Source organism: Anthonomus grandis, chromosome 7 (assembly GCF_022605725.1).
Source record: "Anthonomus grandis grandis chromosome 7, icAntGran1.3, whole genome shotgun sequence".
Classification (NCBI taxonomy): domain Eukaryota; kingdom Metazoa; phylum Arthropoda; class Insecta; order Coleoptera; family Curculionidae; genus Anthonomus; species Anthonomus grandis.
In genome coordinates, this window is record NC_065552.1 from 16,621,414 (window position 1) to 16,638,500 (window position 17,087).

Genomic DNA, 17,087 nt, shown 5'->3' on the forward strand with positions numbered 1-17,087 from the left:
AACTCAGTTTTACATCACTTACTTTATATCACATAATATATACTTCTATGGTGCTGACTTTTTCAAAGAGACAGTATTGCTTCAGCGGAAAGAGTTAAAACTACAAGGATGTTCAAATTGTGAAGGAGTTGCAGGTTTTTTATAGGTTATAAGATTTTTATTACGAGTATTTAGCCTGTACAATGGTTTTGAGACATTTAACAGTGACCTATATAATACCTAATACCAATTATTATATCATATTAATTTATACTTAAAAACAAAGCTTACCTAAGAATAAAGACTATGTACAATAGATTAGATTAGATAGTTTATTAGTAGTAATATACAAACAAGTACTTTTACAAGTCAAATAAAATATGTAGTATGTTGGGCTTTTTCGAAAATCATGTTATTATTTCTTAAGTATTTTAATAATGACTTGAGAAATCTAATTCAATTTCTTTGGCGCAAATTTATTTGTTGCAATCTTCGAATTAAAATTTTTTGTTCTTTATTTTTTTTTCCATAATTTGGTGAATCATCAGTGCTTAGGTCCTCATGATATCATTTTGATTTTACCCTAGAATAATATACATAAAAATATAGTATTACCAAAATTAAAAAAAATTTATTATGATAATCCAATTGATCAATAAAATGTATGTTATTATAAAGAATCTTTGTAATATCATACATTTGATTAATTGCATTTAATTAAACAAATATAACACAATAAAATACTATATCACTTTAAATAAGATAAATAGAATAAGATGATACATGGCATAAAACTAGTAGTCTATTTTGAGTGTATTTTTACCTTTTCCTTGGCAGAGTCGGGGAATGTGTAGCAGTTAAACAAAAACGGCTTGGATGAGAAATAGTAATTGTTGACCTAGACCCCATGGTAACTATAATCTCAGATACAGTTATTGTTGATGATGAATGATCAGATCTGTAATTATACGAAATTTGATGTATCAAGAATATTAATCTATTTTAATTATCCATACTTGTCTATATTAGCTTCATTGTTTGTACTATAAACCATTTTGGAAGCTAAAGAAGGTTTTGCATTCTTCAGGAAAACTACCCCTGCAGCTTTGAAGGGTAAATCACTTGGTAAATTAACTGAATTATCGGCTGCTGTGTTTTTAACCAGTGCATTAGAAATCCTAGTAAAAAAATAGTTTTACACACATACCTAATTTAATAAGTATTAGATATAAATAAAGCTTATATGAGTAACACTAATACATTTTGTGACGATTTTTTTATACTAGAAGAATATATTTAAAAAAAATTACAGTAATAAATTAATATGTGGTGCCAATTACTATATGTATTATTGTAAGTTGCAATATGGTAAAACAAACAAAAAATTATCGACCAAATTTTAGGGAAAGACAAAATTAACTTTATATATTGATATCTAAATAAATTTCAAATTTCTTTAAAGGCAATAAAAAATTAGTAATTTCATATATCTACCTAATGTCTATATTAAAAAAACATAACTATATATAGATAGGTACATTTAAAAATATAAATATTTTGGTCTTTTACGCACACTTTCACATTCAAGTTTTTATTAGGTTTATATCTATAAGATCCCCTATTCTACGTTTATGATGATGGTAACCCTTTGATGTGATGTTATGAAAGTATCGGTACTTACTTGTGAAAAGATCGGCTTGAATCACCTTTTTATCATGATGCGGCACACAAGTTTTTGCCATCCTAGCAATTTAAAAAAACACTAAAAAGTGGCCTTTTTCGTTTTTAAACCAAAAATTAATGAAAATACACGAATCCCGAAAATAAACAGAGGCCGTTTGACAGATGACACTACGCGTATGGCTCAGGCGCTTAAGCTCCAGTGTTGTCGCTTCAAATTTTTTAGAAGCAGTTTTAGGGATAAGAATGTTAATAATTTTTTTTTTTGCTTAAGGATATTATATTTATTCTTAAAATAGGTTAATTGTAGTATTTATACTTTTTATTTTAAATTTTCCTATAAAATACAATACAAATAAGTAAAATTAACGTTATAATGGTTGCTAAAATATAGCTAAAAATTTCCTCCGTTGGAAATTTGCGTCGACTTGACAACAGAGAATCGGCAAATATTTTTGTAAACAAAACACCCCTCTTGCCCCTGTGCACATGTTGGACTCAAACAAGGTTGTTGTTTACTAATTCCAGCCTTTCAATGTTCTAAGTTGCTAACAGTGTTTCAACACGTAAAAGACTGGGTAATAATTTAAAACTATTTAAATAAATGCTGCTTTATGAAAAAAGTACTAATGATATTTAGCAAGCTAAAAAAAATTCTTCAGATACTTGTGTTTGCATTTTATTTGGTATTTTGTTTTTATTTATGATATGCTGATAAGGTGTAATAACAATAATATTAACGATACTAATAAATTTTTAATCATGTTTTAATGATCCAATAAAAAAAATTGTAAGAAAGGGTTTCAGCCATAAAGGTTTATTTAAAGCATTTTTTCCAGAATTTTATTTGGCTTTCATATCCAGAAGACATCCATCAGTCACTCAGAAGTCACCATTTAAATTTAAAGTGAAAACGCTTTCAACATAAGGTATAACACGATCCCTCTTTCTGTTTAAGATTTAAGGGGTGCTTTCAACCCCTCGTAAAGGATTCCAGGTATTAGGTGGCCTCTTAATTAATAAGTGACCCCTTCGAAAATAGGATTTCCTTGTTCTTTTAAAAATATTATCCAAAAAAGAGTCCATAATACCTTTTTCATTTTCGCTGTTTCCGCAATTTTTTCAAGCTGTTTTATCCAGAGAAATAATTTTAGCCACTTCAAATTTGGCAGTTATATTCAGAATTAAAAGACCTTTAAAATAAGGTATCATACGACCCCTCTTTCCATTTAGGATTTTAGGGGTGATTCCACCCCCTCGAAGGGGGTTGCTGGTATGAGGGTGCCTTGGTAAAGAAAAGTTGTCCCCCCTCAAAAATAAAATCGACGTGTACGAGATTTTTGAAAAAAAAATTTTTTTTCATACCGAAAATAGCTCTGTTTTGTTTTCGCTGGGACACCCTGTATAGGATCTGTTCAAGATACATCTAATAAAAAACATTTTTATGGAAATTAAATATTTTAAATATATTATAAATTTCCTAATAATTAATGTTTTAAGATATAAGTTTATAACAATTTATTTTGCCATTTTCTGTCAAGACAACAAAAAAAACCTAAAATTAGTCCTTGTAATAAGCCCATGGACAAAACTCGAGATTTTTATTCTTTTTAGCCTATTAAAATATAAGTAGTTAAGTAATAAATATAAGTAGTCAAGGAAAATATTTGAATGTAAATATATAAAGATTGTTGTATTTCCCACACACTTCACATTTAAGTTTTTATTTAGGTTTTTTTCTATGATCACCTTTTCTACCTTTATGATGACGGTTTACCTGTGAAAAGATCGGCTTCAATAGCCTTTTCTCAATGGTGCGGCACAAACGGCACAAGATTTTCATTACCATCGTAACAGTGTACAAGTAAACTCTAATGAAACGAGAAAAAATGAGAAAACGAGAGAAAAACACAGAACTTTACAAATGCTAAGTGTAAATACAAAGCCGTTTTAGTTCAGTTTCAATCAGGCTAGTTATATGCTACAACCAAGGAACTTACTATTGTGGGACTGCACCTACGCACGAGTTCCCATGAAAACCCTTAACGAGGCAGAAAATGTGCAAACATAATTTTTTTATTTTTAATATATAAATACTATTATAACGATTTGTGTATTGCCTCTTTTCCGATTTCTCTTGACTATACATGTTGAAATTAAGTCGTATTATTGTTTTTAAAATGCTTTTTTTTGTGGAAGATTGTAACATTAGCTAAGCTTTTGCGCATCGAAATGATAATTTAAAAAACCTATTAACTCAGCATTAAAAGATGTTATTTTTACTATTAATAACTTTGTTATCTTCAAAACTATTTTTGCGTATAACGATTGGCCGAATATTTAACAATTTCCTTGGAAGTTCATACTCGTGTTGAACGTTTATCGCTGGAATTTTAATCTCGGGTTTCTCGATATACAGTAAAATTAGTAACCTGTTAGGTATGTTTTAGCGTTTCCTATAATACGTAATAAATCTGCATCCAAAATAATAGGATATATTAAAATTAGCAAGATTTCATGAATAAACATATTTATATTTATCCAAAAATTAACAATTCCACAAAAAATTATTAAGTTGTCTGATTGTCATTACAAAGGTGGTATTTTGTTTTGCTAATTTTCGAGTTATTCGTAAACTTTCCCAAATTTACACGAATATTCTGATCGCCTGTCAATGAGCGCTGGAAAATTAATATGGATCACTGGAAATCACTAAAGAACGTGTGTCTAAAACTCGCAGAGTGGTTAAAATAGCATTTATTCAACTAATTTATTAATGAGATTATTAATTAAATAACTCATCGAAAAAAAAGTTTTTTTTTTAAGTTTCTTATACTTTTTCATTAATATATTGACTTCTATAGCTTCGATTCAAAGGTTTCTGCTTTTTGACGTACTACCCTTCCTAACCCACCGAAACTGCTATGAAACGGCATGACTCACCTGATCGGATGTTTTTGGAATGACACAAAATGAAATGACATTTTCGGCACATTCTTTAATATATTTCGCAGGGCGAGATAACAAAAAGAGAATAGATATATTCACAAGACTCGAAGCGATAAGACTTCTATTCAAAAGTTATTATTTGCGATATTTATAAATATAATTGTTATTGAGAGATTGTGGCTTTATTCGTACATCGCTTAAACGCTCAGACTACATTATGCTTATATTACTCACCTAGTTGCTTTGCATGTTTTATTACATTTTTCTTTGATAAAGAATGTAGAATAAAAACTATTTATTTTAGTTTTTGTAGGATTTTTGATGCGTGCAAGGGTTTTAGTTATTATTCTTTAGTGGTTAATCAAATAAACTAAGCCTTAAACCGTTTAGAGGAAACATTTAATTAGGGTTTTGCTGGGCAGAAGGAGAGTCAGAAGAAAATGTGAAGAAAGAATGAAGAGGGCTGATGAGATAAACCAAATGCATGAAGAATTTAGTAATATAATAGAAATTAGTAATAAGTAATATAAATTGAATTTAAATGTAGAATGTCTCAGATACAGTTTAAGCAAATTAATTTTAATTTAAAATTATATTAATTTGTTTAACGTTTATAAATTTCTAGCAGTCTAGTCTTCGGTCAAGTCTTTTCGTACATTAATTGATTTCTTTAGTTTAAAGACAGCTTTTGCGATTTTTTTTTTAGAATGACACAAGACCGTTAGAGGTGATCTTTCAAATAAAAGCTGCGCGTTCTGAAAGTGATTCGTATTCCGAGCATTTTACTAAGTATAAGGCAATGGCAAAAAAATCGAATGGAAATTTACTGACTTACATTATAGCCAGGCATTTTCTACCTTATATCTCGCCCCTTTAGTGGGCATAAATATTTTTTTCTATGCTTTATTAAGGCTACAACATACCGATTGATACAGCTAAAACAATAATAATTATGAATATTATTATTGTTTAGCTGCTGGAAACTTTCGCTACTTAAATCAATCACATATGTCTCAAAGGAGTGACAAGTGGGAAAGCTTACATGCTTGCATTTCTTACAGGTAATTTTAATAATTATGGTCCAAAGCAAAGTATCCGAACTGCTACTAAATGTCTACACGATATTTCCGAAAAGACACAGAAATACTAGAGAAATCTCTTTTTTTCCGCCCGGAGGCAGAGCAGACCAAAATAAAAGCAAAAACAAATAAAAATATTAAAAATAAGAATAAAATTTAAAAACATTTATTAAGTGAACGTGATTTTGAACACAAACTTCTAGACATACGTTTTCCAGTGATTTTTAAATTTCCGGTTTTAATTTTCAAGTATATTTATCTGGGGAAGTTCACGAATAACTTGGAATTGTGCAAAATAAAATATGTAGCATCTTTTTCAGTAAACGGTATAAAGTTTACTGGGACTTGGAACTGGAAATGGAAATCGGGTAACTCCGCAGCTACTCGTAGAATTTCTGGTTTTGAATAAACACATACTTCTTTTTTACTAATAGTAAATGCCAAAATAATCATAAAAGATAAGTTAATTTCAAATAGAAATGTATCATCCATTTTTCTCTAAGAGACCAAACGAAAACAAAAACAAAGATAAGGACACAAAGTCACGGTCTCATCCAATCTATATAACTTCTCAAAAAAGGCTTAAAAGCTACACGTGTTTCGCTCCTGTCGGAGCATCATCAGGCCTAGACCTACACAGATCACATTACAATATCTTGTAAACCAACATCGAAAGTACACAATCACGCAAAATCGCGGTCACCGTGGTGGTCATTTATTTTTCAATGGATTGGCAGTCCAGGTATATTTATTAAGTTCATGAGCGTAGGACATCTCTCATCCCTTCAATTTCTTGATAATAATATTCATCGATTTCATGAAACACCGCTTCACGATGCGCGATTCGTATATGGTGTTGGCACAGAACTCAATCTTGTAATGTGATCTGTGTAGGTCTAGGCCTGATGATGCTCCGACAGGAGCGAAACACGTGTAGCTTTTAAGCCTTTTTTGAGAAATTATATAGATTGGATGAGACCGTGACTTTGGGTCCTTATCTTTGTTTTTGTTTAAGTTAATTTCGATTTATGTCGATAAACATGAGATTAACATTCCACAGATAAACGTTCAACACGAGTATGAACTTTTCAAGGGAATTGTTAAATATTCAAGCGATCGATACGCAAAATAGTTTCGAAGATAGCAAAGTTATTCCCAGTGAAAACGACATTTCTTTCAATACCGAGTTTATACAGGGTGTCCCAGCGAAAACCAAACAGAGGTATTTTTGGTATGAAAAAAATTTTTTTTTACAAAAATCTCGAACACGTCGATTTTATTTTCGAGGGGGACAACTTTTCCTTACCAAGGCACCCTCATACCAGTAACCCTCTTCGAGGGGGTGGGATCACCCCTAAGATCTTAAATAGAAAGAGTGGTCGTGTGATACCTTATTTTAAAGGTCTTTTAATTCTGAATATTACTGCCAAATTTGAAGTGGCTAAATTTTTTTATCCGAATATGACAGCTTGTCAAAATTGTAGAAACAGCGAAAATGAAAAATGTATTTTGAACTCTGTTTTGGATAATATTTTTAAAAGAAAAAGGAAGTCCTAATTTCAAAGGGGTCACTTATTAATTAAGAGGCCACCCTAATACTTGGAACCCTTTACGAGGGGGGTCGTGTCATTCCTTATTTTGAAGGCATTTTTACTCTGAATTTAAATGGTGACTTCTGAGTGACTGATGGATATCTTGTGGATATAAAAATAGCAAGAAATACAATCTTTACTGCCAGTAAAAGTGGAGAGATAAGAAATACCTACCCTTTTCCTTTTGTGTCTTTTAAATAAAACAAGTTTATTTAAATTACGTCAATTTATTAAATGTTCAAATTGTGCCCCGCCTACTTCCATGCAGGAATACAGGTTTTGCTCAAAACGATGCCTGACGTTTTGTAGAACTTCAGGTGTTATCATCTGATACTCATTTATAATTCTCTGGCGTAAGTCTTCTAGGGTGTCTGGTTGGGTAGCGTAAACTTTTGTTTTTAAATGCCTCCATAAAAAAAAATCTAATGGGGTTAAATTGGGTGACCTAGCTGGCCATTCCATAAAAGGTCCTCTCCTTCCAATCCAACGATCAGGAAATATCTCATCAAGATATTGCCTTACACCAGCAGCATAATGTGGAGGCGCTCCGTCTTGTTGGAAAACGACTTGATCATGATCAGAATGATTTCCGCCTTCCATTATTTCTACTATTCTTGGATATACGGCATTTTCCAAGAGATCTCGGTACATTTCTCCATTCAAATTTCCGGGCAGAAAAAACGGACCAATAATGGAGCCGCCCAAGATTCCCGCCCAAACAGGGACTTTAACTTCTCAGGGAACTGGGTATGAACTTCACGAAACTGGCCCGGATTTGCATTTGACCAGTAGCGGCAGTTATGACGATTTACGTTGCCATTAAGAAAAAAAGTACATTCATCTGAAAAGCAAATGTTGTAAATAAGACGCGGATTAACAGTTATCATATCACTAAGCGATTCACAAAATTGCACTCGTCTGTCAAAATCGTCCTCATTCAGTTCTTGCACCAGATGACTTTTGTAAGCATGGAATTTATTATGCTTAAGTATCCTATGAACACTTACTCCTGTACTCGTCGCCAATTTTCTGACACTTATTCCTGGTTCGGCATGAAGTTGACCTAGGACAGTTATTTGCATTGCTTCATTGACAACAACAGCATTTTGAACCTCACGCTTTTTATTTAAGACACTGCCAGATTCCCTAAATTTAGCAACTATTTCTAGAACGTATTTTCTGTTGACTCGTTTTTCTGGATGAAGGTCATTAAATTTTTGTACCGTTCTATTGGCACAATTGTTATGCCGAAAGAAAAACTCTATCATCTCAACCCTCTCTGCAGTAGAATAAACCATTGCTAACAGTGTTTCAACACGTAAAAGACTGGGTAATAATTTAAAACTATTTAAATAAATGCTGCTTTATGAAAAAAGTACCAATGATATTTAGCAAGCTAAATAAATTCTTCAGATACTTGTGTTTGCATTTTATTTGGTATTTTGTTTTTATTTATGTATGATATTATGATAAGGTATAATAACAATAATATTAACAATACTAATAAATTTTTAATCATGTTTTAATGATCCAATAAAAAAATTGTAAGAAAAGGTTTCAGGCATAAAGGTTTATTTAAAGCATTTTTTCCAGAATTTTATTTGGCTTTCATATCCAGAAGAAATCCATCAGTCACTCAGAAGTCACCATTTAAATTTAAAGTGAAAACGCTTTTAACATAAGGTATAACACGATCCCTCTTTCTGTTTAAGATTTATGAGGTGCTTTCAACCCCTCGTAAAGGATTCCAGGTATTAGGTGGCCTCTTAATTAATAAGTGACCCCTTCGAAAATAGGATTTCCTTGTTCTTTTAAAAATATTATCCAAAAAAGAGTCCATAATACCTTTTTCATTTTCGCTGTTTCCGCAATTTTGACAAGCTGTTTTATCCAGAGAAATAATTTTAGCCACTTCAAATTTGGCAGTTATATTCAGAATTAAAAGACCTTTAAAATAAGGTATCATACGACCCCTCCTTCTATTTAGGATTTTAGGGGTGATTCCACCCCCTCGAAGGGGGTTGCTGGTATGAGGGTGCCTTTGTGAGGAAAAGTTGTCCCCCTCAAAAATAAAATCGACGTGTCCGAGATTTTTGAAAAAATTTTTTTTTTCATACCGGAAATAGCTCTGTTTCGTTTTCGCTGGGACACCCTGTAGATTCTTCAAATTATCTTTTAGGCGTTTAGCCTAAAAAATATTTAAAATAAATTAAATTTAAACACCTGTTTTCGGACGTCCCTGGTAGAATAAACTAGTAAACACACGAAATAAAATTATTTTAAAAAAACATTTAAAATAAAACAATAATAACACCACAGATGTAAATAGCTCCGCACTCTCCGCGGAGCTATTTACATCTGTGCCAACACCATATACGAATCGCGCATCGTGAAGCGGTGTTTCATGAAATCGATGAATATTATTATCAAGAAATTGAAGGGATGAGAGATGTCCTACGCTCATGAACTTAATAAATATACCTGGACTGCCAATCCATTGAAAAATAAATGACCACCACGGTGACCGCGATTTTGCGTGATTGTGTACTTTCGATGTTGGTCCCTCTGACATATTTCAGTGGTGCCAATTGTAGGGAAACAAAACAATTTAAAGTTTTTGGGAGGATATGTTTATAAAAACGGAATAGAAAGTTACATTTAGTTGATTTACCATAAAAGTGATGGTCTTTATTTTAGTTTTTGAAATTAAAAACAAAGATTATTGAGTCATTTCGTCAATAGAAATAATCAGATGGGGAATGAACGACATAAAATCATGTAACTAAAAAATTTTTACATTATATTTTAGATAACAAAATACAAATGAGCAATCCAATTAATTATGGCCAACATTACATTACAAAAACAACATTAACAATGGCCAACATCCTCCTGCAAAGTTGTATTTTACGGATATAAATTTAAGGCGTTTTAAAATTAAGGCACCTTCGTTAATTTTTGAACTATGGTTTTTATATAATAGATATATAGTATAATTTCATTATTTATGTGTGAAGAATGTGCACGACATTGCACGAGACACGACCTTGTATACTTAAATTTATGATATATCACATGTCAAACGTCAGAGTTGTCAACTCTATTACCTTTTATTTAATATGTCTTTTGTTGGCCACACTGAAAATGTTCAGAGTAACCAACTCCTATGCATTACGCTGGAGCCAATCTACCGAAACCAGCTTGTTTTTCCCACTCTGTTGATTTTTATTTAAATCTGCCAGGCGGTCGTTGGGCAGTATGCTACTGAGCAAATGCTAGTCCAGGTTGGTTAGCATTGTTGGTCAACTTGCCATACAGACATTTTCCCAACCAGCATAGGCAAGATATCTTTCCAGTCTTCTGCAGTATTATAGAAAGGGCCGTTTACGTATATTTGCTGCTGTGCATGAAAAATCTGATAGGATTGTCTGAGTATGTTTGAATGATCGTCATTAAAGGCAAGGATGGTAAAGGATCGTAAAATGCCGCATCCTATAGATGACACTAAAATTTATTTCCAGCGCAAAAATTTAAAACTTGTTTGGATTTATCGGCAGGTTGACAATAATCGCTAATAAATTTCTATATCCGGAAATAGTAAAAAATATATTGAGTTTTTAGTAGAAAGTAAAACTTGGTATTGCTGTAGGGTCTTTTCAAGAGCGATGTCAAAAGTAAGAGAAGATTCGTGCGCGGAATTTTATGTATTAATTATTTGGATGACTTTTTTGTTTTTTCGAGAACTTTTAAGGAACTTACAGACCATTTGAGTTCAATTTTTAAAAAACTAGTGAAAGCCGGAAGCGAAAGGAAATTGGCAAATTTTTTGTCCAATTAAGAAAGTTAATATTTAAAACTCTTTTATAATAAGTTGAATGACTATTTAAATAAGAATATATTTAAAAACTGTTTGAACTTTACATTTTACAATATAACACAAGCTCAATTTTCAAAATAGAAAAATACCACTTCTGCATCATATAATTTGAATACCAAACAAATTAAAAATAAACCATAAATAAAATTTAAAGTTAAGACATTATTGAATTATTAAAGGCAAGTTTGGATTCTGATAGACGTCCAGTTTCCTGTCCAATGCAAATATTCTTTGCCTTTACAGGTGAAACGATATATTTTAATCTAATAACTAGACCAAGTAGATGTTTACACATATATACATCTTGAGAAACTGTGGACAATTGCAAGTTCCATTCATCCAATCCACTTTTTGTTTTAGAATTGTTACTTTCCCAGTTGAAAAAATATTTAACTTTTAATTTCGAAGGACCACAATCATAGGTTGAATTTTATCCCAAGAAAGCCAAAAGTTACATTAAAACACACTTAAGGGTTATTTCTTTACATCCCTTTAATATTGGAAAAAAAACCATTTTCTATACAGCACTACCGCAAATGCATAATACCTCACATGTATTTACTCAACAGTTATGTTTAAGGGTACAAAGAAAAACTGTTAGTAAAACAGTCGATAATTAAACTTTTTACTATTTTTAGAATTTCCGAGATATATTTTTTATACAGAGATCGGACTCATCGACAGTGTGAGAGATGACATGATAAGCTACTAAAGGTTTTCTTCGCGTTGCGTTCGGAGCTGCTTATGTTAATCGTTAAGCACGGTTCATACCTCTTAGTGAAAAGCGCATTTGTTGCAAATATTTAATTGTGACTTTGACAGTGTTGTGGTTTTCACAACACCACTCTTGTTTAAAATTAATTATAATATTAATAAATTTAGTTTGGCTTCCCCTTTTCTTCATAAATAACTGTGAGGAAACAGTAAAATATTTAGGAGAAGTAACAGAGTGTAAAGTGTCAATGTCTTGTAATATACATTTTTGCTTTTTTTTTCTCACAATAGGTTCAGGGCCAAAGAATTCTGTGAATATATTCTGAATACTCTTAGCTGCATTACATACTTATACCGATGGTTGTAGAGAACACCCGCAAATCGAAAAAAGTTTCTATTAAATTTATAAACCAAATCTTCTCACCAATCAATTATTCGACCATGCTTATTAGTCGAAGCTCCTAGACATATCGGAAGAAATTTTCTTGGTTTATCATAATATTAAAACTGAGAACCCTTACCAAATCAGCATGTACTTGGCATCAGTGTTGATAATGTAACGTAGAATGCTCAGCTAACTGCAATAAATGTTTTGTGGATAGTACAAAATGAAAGGTTCTTCCTTGAAAATAACAAATCGAGTCGTGATTGTGAGCAGACTTGGAACTATAGAAGAATAGCATCGGGATTAGCTTCGAAGAGTAAATAAATCTAAGCAGCATACATACTTTACGGAGAAGGATCGCTGCCTATGAAGCGAGATAAATGCTTTTTAAAGCGAAAATGTTTCATTTAACAAAAAAATCTTTAACTTTTCCGAAAAAGTGTTCAAATAAAATGTTCTTATAATTTCCTGCAGAATATTGAAAAATCCATATTTTTTTCGTTTAACAAATAGAAAATATATTTTAAGTATTTCTAAGACTTTCCAATATTTTTTAGATGAACTATTGGTTATCACATATAGCCTTTATTTTTAATACTAAGCCTTCAAAATGAAAACGCGTTTTGCGGGTGTCCGGAGGCCTCTTAAGAAGTGTATACCTTTGACTACTGTGTTATATTAAAAAGTTTTAATGTGGGCCAGAGCTTTTTATGATGAAAAGTGAAATTATAACTGTCTTGTTTCTTAGCTGGCAATTTATTTAGTCTGGCATTTTTTTTTAACTATTAAAGGTGTTAAGATCCAGGTCTCTCTGACTAAACTGAATAAAGTACGATTTCTCAATTTATATGTATAGTTCCTTTGCTTTTCGAACCCGAAGACTATGATCCTTTTACAATAAGTTCCCATACTGGCGTTTTCTTAATGTGGAGTGATATGTCACGGCTCCTATTCATTTGAAGCATTTTTTTTTTCAGTTCAATATATTTTATAAAGTAATATTCTTTATAATATTCTGTATAAGAGTTTGTAATGTTTACAAATATTTTTATGTTAAGAAAAGCTTATATAAATTAAAATAATATTAACTTAATATAAATTAGATATTAGTACTTTAGCTACAAGGTCGTCCCAAAACTCTGTTATTACATATAAAAAAAAAGTAAAATAGTATAATAAGTCATTATACCACAAACATCCGAAAATCTAAAAAAATATTGTAGTAAATTATTATAGTGAATTGTCAATTACTGATGAAGTCAATTTTTTAAAAAAATTGCCAGTGAAAAAAAAAGGAAATCGGACTTGGATTTGTAAAAAAGTTGAATATAAAAGATGATCAAAAGTTACCTTAAGTTATTATTTAATCTGACAGGTTTAATTTAAGATTCAAATCTATTTTTTTAAGTTTTCGCGGCATTTTAACTGGCGTTTTTGAATACAATAAGTACATCTGTAATACAATTAAACTAAGATATTTTAAAAACAGTGCCTTAAATCATAACTTTGCAAGAGTAAGTTTTTTTCCAAATTAAATGGAGAATCTAATAGTTGACTTTTTATAAAAAAATATTTTCTTCATATCAATATTATCAACTCGCAGATTTGAGATAAAAAAGACCAAGTCCCTCCGTATGTTACGCACCTAGCATTTTTTTTTTTAATAATCATAAGTAATCGATAATTTACTACAATAACCTGCATGCGAAATTTAATTAAAATTGAGCTGGCAGTTGAAAAGTTATAATAAATAAGCAATTAATTATTCTTAACTTTACCACTCTGTATCTTTGTTACTAAGCATTTCTGAAAAAAATGTTATAATGAAAGTCTATTTCTTTTTAAATTCTCTATCACGTATTAAAATTAATGATGTTTAAACTGGACCACCCTGTATAAACTCCTGGACAAAATTATAGCACCACTGATTATTTTGTCAAGAAAATTTGAATAAAAATAAATATCAGTTAAAACTGTTATATATCTTTTCTCATATAAAAAACAGAACTGGACAAAACTATGTTTATGGTCTATCATGGAACATGCTGCTCGTAAAGAGTGAGAAAACATTCTACACGGAAGTTTTCAAAATTTGATACGAGCAAAGCCGTGAAGACTTCAAGCGGTCATTTCAGCTAGAGGTGGCAATACACGATATTAAGAATTCATTATTATTTTCTTGGGCGTATTATTCTATTTTTGTATCAAAATTCAGGTTAGTGAAAATCGATGTTTTTCCCTTGTCTTAAATTTAGTTACTTAAATCTCGTTTTATTAAAAAGAATATAACTTTATATTATTTATAATTTCCTTTTACTATTTTATTTTTATTAATAAATAATGCATAGTTATCAATGCTTATTATTAATTTTTTTTATCTTTATTAAAAAAATCTCTAAAAAGCAAGTGGTGCGATAGTTTTATAGTTTTGTCCAGGAGTTTATATATATATACATACACATATAGTATATAGATGGTGGGTAGTCTTGGCCGACTAGTTAAATAACAAAAATTTATTTTTAGGAATTTTCTTGATGTCCTATTAATATTTATTATATTAATGGTCCTAGGACCGATAATATATATACGGTTTATATATATAATAATAATATATATAATATTTATATATTATTATATATATATATATATATATATATATATATATATATATATATATATAATATATATAAGTGCATCAATATATATTGTACTTAAATTATCAAGTTACGTAGAACATTACCCAAAATAGGGAAGTGGATGGTGTTTCTCAAAAACACGTGCAAAGAAAATAAAACTAGAACAATAAATTTGTATAGGTGTCTTAACAGAACTTATGAAATAGATATTATAAAAATGAAGCAAATATTGTATTTATCTTATATTATATATAACTACTTACATAATCACTGAATTTTTATAGTACCTTTAAATACTTTATAACCTAATATGACGACACTGATAATATCTTAGGATACTATTGATTTACTATAAATTAAATTGAAAGCATTCGTACTTCAATCCATCTACAGCATTCTGCAAGCTAGAAACATTGTTTTAATATTTATTTGACATCCGCGTAAGTACTTTAATTAATTATTTTAGTAATATTTAAAGTAAAAAGTAAAAAAAAATAATTTTAGTAATATTTTAGTAAGTTTCTTCTTCAAGTATATATATTTTTTACTTGTTGCATGCGGTATAGAAGGAACAAGTTACTTTTATGTAAAATAATTTTTGATCCAACGAAACATTCAGATAAGCGAAAATTAAATGAAAGTACAATTTTTCTGTTACGAATGGAAATATTGGCATCATTAAAACACAAAAAAATCTTTGTTTATTTTTGTCACTAGATTCCATTTATTAGTATTTGATTACAATTAAAAAAAAAAGACTTTATTTTTTGTTTCTGTCAATCTTTTATCCTGTAAAAATCGTAATTTTGAATAAGAAAATCACAATTGAAAATCACTTAAACAACGAAAAAACATTCAGAGAAGTCACTCGAGGTTTGAAATACACATAATTTTTTTTTTTAATATTCATTCAAGATTTTTCCCATTACAATAGCATCATCTAAACTAACAAACCAACAATCGATTTTATCTAAGCCTTAAGTAGTTTTATCTATAGCAGCTTAAAATTGGGCTAGAGAACATTAATCACCAGCAATATTTTGAATTTTCTTTAACTTCAAATTGTAATAGGCATCATTACACAAAAATAGTCGGCACTCATAATACATATTTGATATTTTTTTGCTTTACCTAAAAATGAACATTTCATTTTTCCGAAGAAGAACCACTATGTAACTATTATTTATGGTTGTCTTCTACGTTCAATATTGTCCATTCATAACTGATAAAGGTGAATATACTTTTTTGAACTATATCATCCAATTCCAGAGCAATATTAACACCTTTAAAAATAAAAAAATAAATTGAATTATAAAGCACAGACCATATGACACTGGTGAAGCATCTTCCTTAGCAACCATCTGGGCCTTAATAGCTTTAATAGCCATTAGCCATTTAAACTGAAAACATTTGTCAATTCATTACCTGAAAGTGAAAGAATTGTAATTACATAAATTATCACAACTCTCAATCACAGAGTATAAAGACATTCTCCATTTGGAGAACAAAACAAACGGTTTTAATTAATTTAAAACTGTTTTAATTAGTGTTGAATACTTTTTCATATTTTAAAAATACTTGTTCGAATATCTATCTCTATCTTTTTGCCTCTATATACACGGTTTTAATCAAGGCATTATTAAAGCGGTTAACCTGCTGTTTAGCTGGATTCATATTTTTTATTATGGCATATTCTTTTAGAGTGATTCGGCTTACCACAGCTATGACAATTCCATTTAGCTATAGGAAAAATAGCTGGGTTATACTTAGACTTTGTTCAGATCTCTTTCTCTGTTTTTTAGCACATTTATAACTTCACCAGAGGTTAAAGTGGATGGATGTTCGGGAGCAACCAAATTCTTTAAGATATCGCTTTTATCAATTGATGTTATAGAATAACTTAACTTATAATTATTTCGAACTTCATTAACATTCATTAAGTTATAATAAATATAACTTTCGAAGTTTGAGCCAACACAACTGGGGTCATACGCGTCAATCGAACCAATTAGTGCTGTCACCTTTGTCGCCAAATGTAACGTTTTAAACAAACCATATGGCTCCTTAAGGCTGATGGAATTTATTTTTGGGTAAATCTTCTTGTATAAAAAAAATACTCTTATAAAAATAATGTCAAAAATGAACATACTCGTATGCACATCCTGTATAGCGACATACCAAATGTAAAGTCTTGAG

The 17,087-nt window shown here is 30.3% G+C and overlaps 1 protein-coding gene across 3 annotated transcripts in view; it reads left to right on the forward strand.

Moving 5' to 3' along the window:
• The window catches only part of LOC126738171 (raffinose invertase-like), a 34,152-nt gene that overhangs the window by 14,064 nt on the left and 3,001 nt on the right, over positions 1-17,087 (forward strand). The window contains exon 1 of one of the 3 annotated variants that reach the window (XM_050443372.1): positions 15,286-15,331. The exons of the other annotated variants lie outside the window; for them this stretch is intronic. The gene's annotated coding sequence lies outside the window, so the exon portion shown is untranslated. Of the gene's footprint in view, positions 1-15,285; positions 15,332-17,087 lie in introns of those variants that run through there. 3 annotated transcript variants of the gene reach the window in all.